The following is a 10,629-nucleotide window of genomic DNA, read 5'->3' on the forward strand; positions in this document are numbered from 1 at the left end:
AAACAAACACTAACCATTGGAATAGAAAACATCATTCAAGAATAGATTAATCAACACTATATAAATTAGTTAATGGACAATCCTACTATTTCCACCTAATACTTGAGTACAATATTTTCCTAAAACTTGAATCAAGTATGAGTTGTATATATCATTTGCCATTTGCTGTAAAGAAATTTATCTTATGTTTGGTAGTTGAACATAGCTATATTGGTTGGGCATTACAATTATATGGAAGTGCCTATAGTGTTTAAACAAATGAAAAATGATGTCCATCAAACTAATGCAAGCATATCATATGACAATTGCTCCTTGTTATAGGATGGTGCGGACCAGCCTTCCTGGCTGCTAGTGATACTGTCCACTTTGGCACACCTGGGCATCACAATTTTAAAAGGCCTCACTAGGAAAGGGTACTTAACCTCTTAAGAAGAGCACCACACTCCTGTCTCCGACCAATGTGGGATTGCTTTACAACACTCCTATTATATCCTCTTTTTTTTTTTCGGTGTTGAAAGGCTCCAATTATATCCTTAGGATGTAACAACACTAGTATATGATAATCATCTTTCAACAAAAAAAAAGTATACGATAATCATAATTATAGGATGACATAATGTAATGTATTATAAATAAAAACAAATTTCTAGTCAACCCTCTTGGTTCCAAGTAGTTGGTAGCGTTGGCATATCCTCTAAAATCCTGTAAATTCTAGCTCTATGTAGTGGGGCAAATACAAACCCACTTTTTTTTGTCACGGGTTTGAGATAACCACCAACACTAAATAAAATTGCAACTAAAAACGATACAAATTAATCTATTTTCTTACAATCCATCTATTTTATGGGAAATTAAGGCCTATATATCAAACACAAGTTACATGACCTAGGAAAAAGATGGTTAATTAGGTAGGCAATGGAGAAGGAGGAGGAGATCCAGTTTGTTGTTGATGATGATAAACCGATATAGATAACTTCAGACCAAGATTACAGTAATTAGCGACGGAGCATATAAAATAAAAAACACCATCTTGAACAAAAGTAACAGAGGCTGGTCCTACCAAGAATTCTCTAAAAGGATTTTCACAACTACATGAATCATATTCTCTTCTTGATACTTGCATAACGTTGTACAATCCTCCATCAGATTCAAACTCAAACACTGCATAAAAATACAAAATTCTAGTCAGAGAATGAAAGGGTACTAAGAATGAGAGAGAATTAATTATTAGAGTTAGGTACCAAGAGTGTCGCCTATGTGGAAAGAACGATTATTGGACCAATTGTTATAGAAATCATTGTTTTCTGGAATTGACCAAATCAGAGAATCATCCCCTCCTGTGACTTTGGGTTGTATAGTAGATGTTGTTAGTATGAAAGAAAGAATAGTGAGAATTGGTATCATCATCATCATAAGATTGTTGTTTTCATGATTATTACCCATTTTAGAGAGAGAGAGAGAGAGAGAGAGAGAGAGAGGGGATTCTCTAGTAGATGTAGATGAGATGAAGAAGAGGCGTTACATTTAATTGGGTAGGAGATGATCAGTTATCGGCAGTTTTATTTATCAACCGACCAGCCCTCCCATTCATAAATGAGAAGCTCATATAGGCAAATGAGACACGGTTAATTCTAATTCCACGGACAATCCTTTCCTGTCAGAGGGTTGTGTGGGTCACATGGAAATCTGATGGGGCCACACGGACTAGGCAAGTGTGAGGACACTCAGACCTTAGTATATTCCGCATATCAGGGACAGAACCATTACTTTTGTTAGAGCATCTCCAATGGGACACTCTAACAAACACTCTAAAAGTCCTAGTTGTCAAGGGCCAATAAAGATTCTCTTTCCTAAATGTCAATATAGAGACACTCTAATTGATGTTGGTCTCCAATGGAGATCTCTAAAGTGTCTATACTTAATACACATGTCCTTCTTCAATTCAATAGATAAAAAGTAGTTGAAAAGCAAGATTTTCTATTGGTTGAAATTTAAAAGTAACTCTTAGAGGGTCTCAAGTAGACACTCTCATTTTAGAGTTTCTCTCTCTAGACACTCTATAATAAATGTGTCCACCTCATATTAGAGTGTCTAATAAGAGCATCTCCAATGGGACACTCAATCTCTAACACTTAGAGTGCCACATAGATTTTTTGGAGTTTTTGTTAAAAAATCATCTCCAATGGAACACTTTATTAGACACTCTAATATGAGGTGGACACATTTATTATAAAGTGTCTAGAGAGAGAAACTCTAAAATGAGAGTGTCTACTTGAGACTCTCTAAGTGTTACTTTTAATTTTCAACCAATAGAAAATCTTGCTTTTCAACTACTTTTTATCTATTGAATTGAAGAAGGACATGTGTATTAAGTATAGACACTTTAGAGATGTCCATTGGAGACCAACAACAATTAGAGTGTCTCTATATTGACATTTAGGAAAGAGAATCTCTATTAGCCCTTGACAACTAGGATTTTTAGAGTGTTTGTAAGAGTGTCCCATTGGAGATGCTCTAATTTAAGAAATTGATTATAGCAATCCGATTCAAAATTAGCACTTAAGCATATCAATTAAGTCGTAAAGATTAAACACAAAATAAGAAAAATAACATGGGACTACTATGGCTGATAGTTTTCTCTCTTTAAATAGGAACTTGTCACTCCTTCAAATCTCTCAAATTATCTATGATGGATGTTGTGCTAAAATTCTTAGTAATTTCATTTCCAATGTAAAAAATCAAAGTTTGGATGACTTGAATTAATTTCTCTTTATGACACGAATAGGTAGGAATTTAAGATTGTTCAAATTTAAGTCATTACTGAGTAAGAATTCTAGGCGGTGAAAGTTGGTAACTTAAAATAGGTCTTTATGAGAAGTTGGGAAAAGATCGTTCAAAATAAGTTTGTTGGGCAAGTTCTAGGCGGCAATAGTTGGTAACTTAGATCAAGTATTTGCAGGATAGAATATTTCAAAAAAAAAAAAAAGAGTTAATTCCTATATGGCCCCCTACTTTGTGACCAGCTTCCTTTATGGCCCCCTTTTTTTCGTAAATTCAAATATGACCCCCTATTTTCATGGAAATGTCCTAACTACCCTTCCTTTGAATCTTTTTTCAAAATAAAATCAAAAAAACAAACATAATTCCACCTCACTTCCCTCTCCACCACTTATCTCTCTCCACCTCACCTCTCTTCCCAAATCATCTTTCTCTCTCTACAACTCACCTCTTTCTCTCTCCACCTCACTCTATCTTCTCCGATGAAGGTCGCCGGCTGGCGACCTTCAACCTAAAAAAAAAAAAAAAAATTTTTTTTTTACTCTAATCTCCCTCTCTCTAAAAACTCCGGCGAAGGGGGTTCCCTTCGCCGGAGTACGGGTCTGTTGAAGAACAGACCAGATCTGGTCTGTTCTTCAACAGACCCGTACTCCGGCGAAGGGAACCCCCTTCGCCGGAGTTTTTAGAGAGAGAGAGAGAGAGAGAGATGAGAGTAAAAAAAAAAAATTTTTTTTTTTTTTTTAGGTTGAAGGTCGCCGGCCGGAAAATTTTCCGGCCGGCGACCTTCATCGGAGAAGATAGAGTGAGGTGGAGAGAGAGAGAGGTGAGGTGGAGAGAGAAAAAGGTGAGTTGGAGAGAGAGAAAGATGATTTGGGAAGAGAGGTGAGGTGGAGAGAGATAAGTGGTGGAGAGGGAAGTGAGGTGGAATTATGTTTGTTTTTTTGATTTTATTTTGAAAAAAGATTTAAAGGGTAGTTAGGACATTTCCATGAAAATAGGGGGCCATATTTGAATTTACGAAAAAAAGGGGGCTATAAAGGAAGCTGGTCACAAAGTAGGGGGCCATATAGGAATTAACTCAAAAAAAAATTATTTAGACATTGCCTCTTAGTTATTTAGCGATATTAGGACTGCACCCGCCAAAATGAAAATATGTATGACTTTTACCCCCATTTTCGATTTCTCTGTTAAATATCAGCTAAGTGGTTCACGTGCCAACCACATGCATGATTTATGACAAAAATGTCCTTCATAAAATGTTAGGTTATTTAGACATTGACCCACAACTATTTACTAATATTAGGACTACACCCCTAAAACAAAAATATGTTTAGGGTTGACTATCATTTTCGATTTTTTCGTCAAATACCAATTGAGTAGTTCGTGTGCGGTTCATATTCCTCTTATTTTTATAGATTTTCAGATATGATGGAAAACTCATCCTAATCTAACAACATGAGAATTTAATATCTCAAACTGCATTATCTACCGAAAGTGATCCGTCTGTGAACTCGAAGTTAGTTCGAGAACCTGATCAAAATAAGCAAGAAATATCAAGGAAAATAAGTTATCCGAACTCCGAGACGGGTTCAACCGGTCTGACTAAATATATTAGATAGAGTATCGACTGAAACATATAGAAAAATGCTTACCGCAATACTATTTGGTCGTCCAATAAGTTTGGTTATTTAAAGAGATTAGAGAAGGCTTCAGATATATAATCGTTTCATACAAAGTCCAGTCCTTAGTTAGTTTTAGATTTGTTACTTATAATATAAAAACTCATGCATGTGGTTGACATGCGACCCACTTACTGATGTTTGACGGAAAATCGAGAATCGAAGTCAACTACAAACATATTTTCATTTTGGGGGTGTAGTCCTCAAATTGCTAACTAACTTGGGGTCAATGCCTAAGTAACCTAAACATCCAGTGAAGAATATTTTTGTCATAAGTCACACATGTTGTTGACACGTGAACGACTTAACTGATATTTAACAGAAAAATCGAGATTGGAGGTCGACGCCATACATATTTTCGTTTTGGGAGTGTAGTCCTAATATCGATAAATAGTTGGGCATCTATGTCTTATAAGTATTTGCGGGTACAAATTTAAGTGAGCTTTAAGTTGGGTTTGACTTGGAGTTAGGTTAGGGTGGAAGCAATAAAGTAATGGGTAAAGCCTAAGGGCCAGGCCATGCCCTTAGCTAGATACGTCCATGTCTGCACTAAAATCGAACAACAAGGATTGAGGCTAGTCCGAGTGCCTCAGACTTCTCGGTCCAAAGCGCACGAGCAATGTTGAGAATGAAAGCTGACTTGAATGAAAAGGAAGAGCGTCTTTAGAGGCACTTGAGTTCATCTATATTTAGAGCATCTCCAATGTAACACTCAAATTGAAAAATTCAAAGTGTCACCTAGGACTTTTTGAGTTTTTTGTAACTCTCGGATGCAACACTCAATTTGGATCTCAAAATGATGTCTTTTGAATTGAGAATCTCAATATTGACATTTAGGAAAAAAAAAAAAAGAACTCAATGAGCCTTGACACATAAGACAATTTGAGTTTTGCATTGGAGATGCTCTTAGACAAATGATATTTTGAGTTTATCGCCATTTAGGAATATATACGTGACTAAAATTAGTTTGTTTAGCTCCATAAGTTTGACCAATACACTGTTTGATATCCTAATCGCTCTCCTCCATCACACCACCTCCTCCCCACCTCATCTTTCTTCTCAGGCGAATGGTCGCCGACCGGAATAAAAATTCTGACCGGTCACCTTTAATATAAAAAATAAAAATTATCTCTCTCTTCTTCTTCTTCTTCTTCTTCTCCTTCTTTCTCTCTCTTCTTCTTTTTTCTCTCTGTCCCTCTTCTTCTTCTTCTTCTTCCTCTCACTTTTCTTTCCTCTTCTTCTTCCTCTCAATTTTCTTTCTTTACCACTCTCTTTCTCTATCTGCTTTCCGGTGAAGGGGAACCCCCCTTCGTCGGACAGTTGGTAAAGAAAGAAAGTGGTAGAGAAATAGAAGTGAGAGGAAGAAGAAGGGGAGAGAGAGAAAGAAGAAGATGAGAGAGAAAGGAGGAGAAGAAGAAGAAGAGAAAGGAAGAATATTTTTTTATTTTTTATGTTAAAGGTGGTTGGCCGTAATTTTTATTCCGGTCGGCGACCATTCGTCGGAGAAGAAAGGTGAGGTGGACAGGAGGTGGTGTGATGGAGGAGAGATAAGGTGAAGTGGAGGAGAAAGAAATAGGTGATGTGGCTTTTGTGTCTTTAGCCTTTTTTTTCAAGAAATAATTCCATTTTGGCCCCCGAGGATAATTTGGTAGAAAATTTGGCCCTTTGGAGCCAAAACGAACTATTGGACACAATTGGGAGCCAAAACGGTGAGTTGGTCACAATATGGGGGCTAAAACGGATTTAACCCTCAAATATACGTATACGTACACATTTTTATTTCGAGATTTATCTCACATCCCTTTTGTAATTTCAATGTTATTTTTTCTCCCTCGTCTTTATTTTTCTCCTCTATCAGTGTAGGTCTCCGGCACCTCTGTTTCCCTGAAAAAGAAAACTCCCTCTGCAGTTATTTATTCCATCCTTGTGAATTGTTAAAAAAGATTTTAATTCTTGTTTCTCACGGGCGTTTACGGCTTATCTATTATATAAAACAGAATGAAGAGTGATGACGAGGACAAACTCAAAGACAAAACAAAGACAAACCAAAGATAAATCTAGCCGTCCATCTCAGATGAGCACAAATCACCATGATAAAATATAGGGATAAAAATCCTTGATAAATCTTGACCACCCGATTTATTGTTAAGTTTTACAAGGAATGGTACAAATTTAAAGCTCATTAACACTATTTACACAATAATGGCGAGAGGAGTTACATCTTCATTTTTTCTCTTTATTAGCTATTTATTTCATGATTCAATGGCCAAGATCAAATCTATTATATAAAATGTAATAGATTTTATATAATAGATAGACAATCCAACCGTTTATTTAATTTTCAACATTTTGCAAGACTAACCCATGAGATGTACAATTACCATTATAACCTTGTTACATAAGTAAGGAAATAAAACAATGTAATTAACCCTTATCTACATATTGATTAACACCCCCCCTCAAGCCGATCGTCGGTGTACCAGAGAGAGCTTGAAGTTTAAGTCAGAAAACTGAGAAGATGAGAGTCCTTTTGTAAAGATGTCAGCCAGTTGAGATTCTCCCGGCAAGTAGTGAACACGAATTCTTCCATTTGTGACTTGTTCTCTAACAAAATGAAAGTCAATGGAGGCATGCCTTGTGCGTGAATGTAAGATTGGATTCACAGCCAAATAAGTGGTGCTTATGTTATCACAATGTATTATTGGAGAATGTTTGGAAGAGAAACCCAATTCTTTTAATAAATTTTGCAACCAAATAATATCAGCACACGTGTGAGCCACAGCCCTATATTCTGCTTCAGTTGAGGAGCGGGCCACAGTGGGCTGAGTTTTGGAGGCCCACATTATAAGATTAGGGCCCAGAAAGACACACGACCCTGTAGTTGATCGGCGATCATCCGGTGAGCCTGCCCAATCGGCATCGGAATAACCTAGTAACGGAAGGGATGTCGCTGATCTTAGACAAAGGCCAGTAGTGAGAGAGCCTTTAAGGTATCTAAGGATTCGTTTTGCAGCTATCCAGTGAGCTGTAGTTGGTTGATTCATGAATTTGGAAACTTGATTGACCGAATAAGCAATATCTAGTCTTGTTAATGTTAGATATTGGAGGGCACCCACAAGACTTCGAAATTCTTGAGGGTTTGATAATGGTGTACCATCTAATTTAGATAACTTTTTACCAGTAACAACAGGGGTATTGACTGATTTGGAATCAAGAAGACCAAATCGTTTGAGAAGATCTACAGTGTATTTTTGTTGTGTCAATGTAATGGACTGATCATCACGAAAAACCTCCATGCCCAAAAAGAAACTTAGGTCTCCCAAATCCGTTATTTCAAAATTGGATTTGAGAGATAAAATGAGACTCTGTAAATGACCATCAGAAGAGCCAGTGACAATAATGTCGTCGACATAGAGTAATAGAATAGTGATACCTGAAGATGATTGATGAAAGAACATAGAGGGATCTGAAATTGATTGACTGAACCCCAATTGAAACAGGCAGGTACTAAATCGGTGATGCCAAGCCCTGGGAGCTTGTTTGAGTCCATAGATCGCTTTATGGAGCTTACAAACATGATTGGGAAAGTTTGGATCTTCGAACCCCTTGTTGTTGTGTGTAACCTCTTGCCACCAATCTAGCCTTAAACCTCTCAATTGAGCCGTCCGATTTTTGTTTGATTCTATAGATCCACTTACAGTCGACAAGATTCATTTGGGGGGTTTTAGGAACTAGGGTCCAGGTATTATTTTTATGAAGAGCATGAAGCTCTTCAATCATTGCTTTACGTCAATAATCATGCTTGGACGCTTGAAGAAACGTAGTAGGTTCTTCAAGAATCGAAGTGGTGGCGATTTTAGGTGTAATAGGAGAATGAACTGGTTTAGAAAATAAAAATTTTGGCTTTCGTGTGCCATCCCTACTTCGAGTAACCATGGGATGTTTTGAGGTAGTGGGTAAGAGAGAGGGAACATGATGATCAGAAGGCTGAGGATGAGAGGAAGACGACGGTTGGGGAACATGATCATTTGGAATCTCAGAATTTCTGAAAGGAGAGAAGGAAGGACTGTTCGTTTGAGCAGGTGAAGTGGGAATAGGGTCGGCTAAGGGAGTAGTGGACAGATGTTGTACTGTTTGTGACAGATTGGGGGCCAGAGAGACAGCTGGAACAAGAGAGTGGTGAGGCGGAGATGAGCGGCTGAGATTAGAAGGATGATTAGGGTTTCGAATTGTATTTAAGGGATAATGGGACAAAGTAGGGACCAACGGTCGTCTAGGAGGTAAGGAGACAGGTGGAGGGATTTGGACGGATGAGTTAATATTGGAATTTACTGGTGGGTCCCTCAGATTTGAATTAGAATGAGTGGGAAAGTTTTGGGCTAAGTTCCAATTCAATGTTAATGGTGAAGAAACAGAGGAATGAGAAGAAGACAACCTCTGAAGCTGTGAAGAAAAGGGAAACACAAGTTCATCAAAAATGACGTTTCTGGAAATGAATACTCGTTTGGAAGTCTCATCAAGGCACCGATAACCTTTATGGTCAGGGCTGTATCCTATGAAGATGCAGGATTTTGATTTGTAGTCAAGCTTGGAAGAACGATAGGGTGTGAGAAGAGGAAAGCAGCGACAGCCAAATATGCGAATAAAGTTGTAATCGGGGGGTTTTCCTGTTAATTTTTGAAAGGGAGATAAGCCATCAATAACCTTGGTTGGAAGGCGATTAATGATGTAAATGGATGTTTGAAAAGCATCAGGCCATAGAGAAGAAGGGGCAGAGGCCTGATGAAGGAGACAGAGAGAGGTTTCAACAAGATGTTTTACTTTCCTCTCAGCCACCCCATTCTGCTGGGGTGTATGAGGACAAGACTTTCTGTGAATTATACCATTGTCCTGGAGGAAAGAAGAAAAGGAGTGACTTATGTATTCCCCTCCACCATCTGTTTGGAGGATTTTAATGGGTGTTGAAAATTGATTTTCAACCATAACTTTGAAGTTTTTAAAGTACATTTCAACCTCTGATTTGTGTTTCATGAAGTAGATCCAGGTAAAACGTGTGAAATCATCAATTAACAATAAAACAAAACGAAAACCATAATTAGAAATAGATGGAGAAGGACCCCATAAGTCAGAGTGTATTAACTCATTAGGAGAAGAAGATGAGTGAATAACAGAGGAAAATGGAAATTGATGATGCTTTCCAGCAATACAACTGATGCATTTAGTTTTTGTCATTACAGACTTTGTTAAAGGTAATACATTAGTGGTAATTAGGGAATTTAAAACTTGCTGATTGAGATGACCAAGGCGACAATGCCATATATCTGAAGAGGTTCGGCTGCCATTAGAGAAGGACTGAGTGAAGAAGGATGATGATGATGGTGAGGAAGCAGAGGAGATACGAAATAGACCACCCTTAATCGTTCCGACGAGGAGTATCTTCCCTGTGGGAAGTTCCTGGATGAAGAAACCATTTCGATGAAATAGAACAAAGCAGTTATAATCACGAAGAAGTTGAGAAATGGAGATTAAATTTTTCTTAAAAGAAGGAACAATCAAAACATTTTTAAGGATGAGATTAGAGTTTAAAGGAATGTTACCAACACCAGAGACAGAAGCTGTGTTTCCATTTCCCACCATTACTTGATCAAGAGCAGAGACATCTGATCGAGAAAGAACAGAGACATTATCTGAAGCTATGTGAGATGTTGCACCTGAATCGACATACCAATTTGGATCAGAAGATAGAGAATCAAGTCCAAGGGTAGCAAACGACTGAGCAAGATCATTTGCTCGAGTGAGACTGTAGCATTGACGTGCTGTGTGGCCTTGTTTTCCACAATATTGACAAATAACAACATGTCGATCTGGGGGAGGACCTAAAACAGAGTTTGAGAAGGGACGTTGATGTCCTCCCCTGTTTGAGAATGAACCTCGATGGTTTCCTCGATATCCACCTCTGTGAGCAGAACGACCTCTGTAGCCTCTATTAGCTGAGGGTGGAGGACGAGAGAAATTAGGAGATTGAGTAAAAAGAGCAGTAGGTTGTGATGAAATGGGTGAAAGAAGTTGAAGTCGAAACTCATGAGTAAGAAGATGAGAATGTAGCTCAGAGGAGGTAGGAGGTGAAGTTCTGGTAGTCATAGAGGTAACAAAACTCTCATAATCAGATCCA

The sequence above is a fragment of the Eschscholzia californica genome, unplaced genomic scaffold, assembly GCF_041429995.1.
Source record: "Eschscholzia californica isolate CP2 unplaced genomic scaffold, dmEscCali1.0.p SCAF_1, whole genome shotgun sequence".
Taxonomy (NCBI): domain Eukaryota; kingdom Viridiplantae; phylum Streptophyta; class Magnoliopsida; order Ranunculales; family Papaveraceae; genus Eschscholzia; species Eschscholzia californica.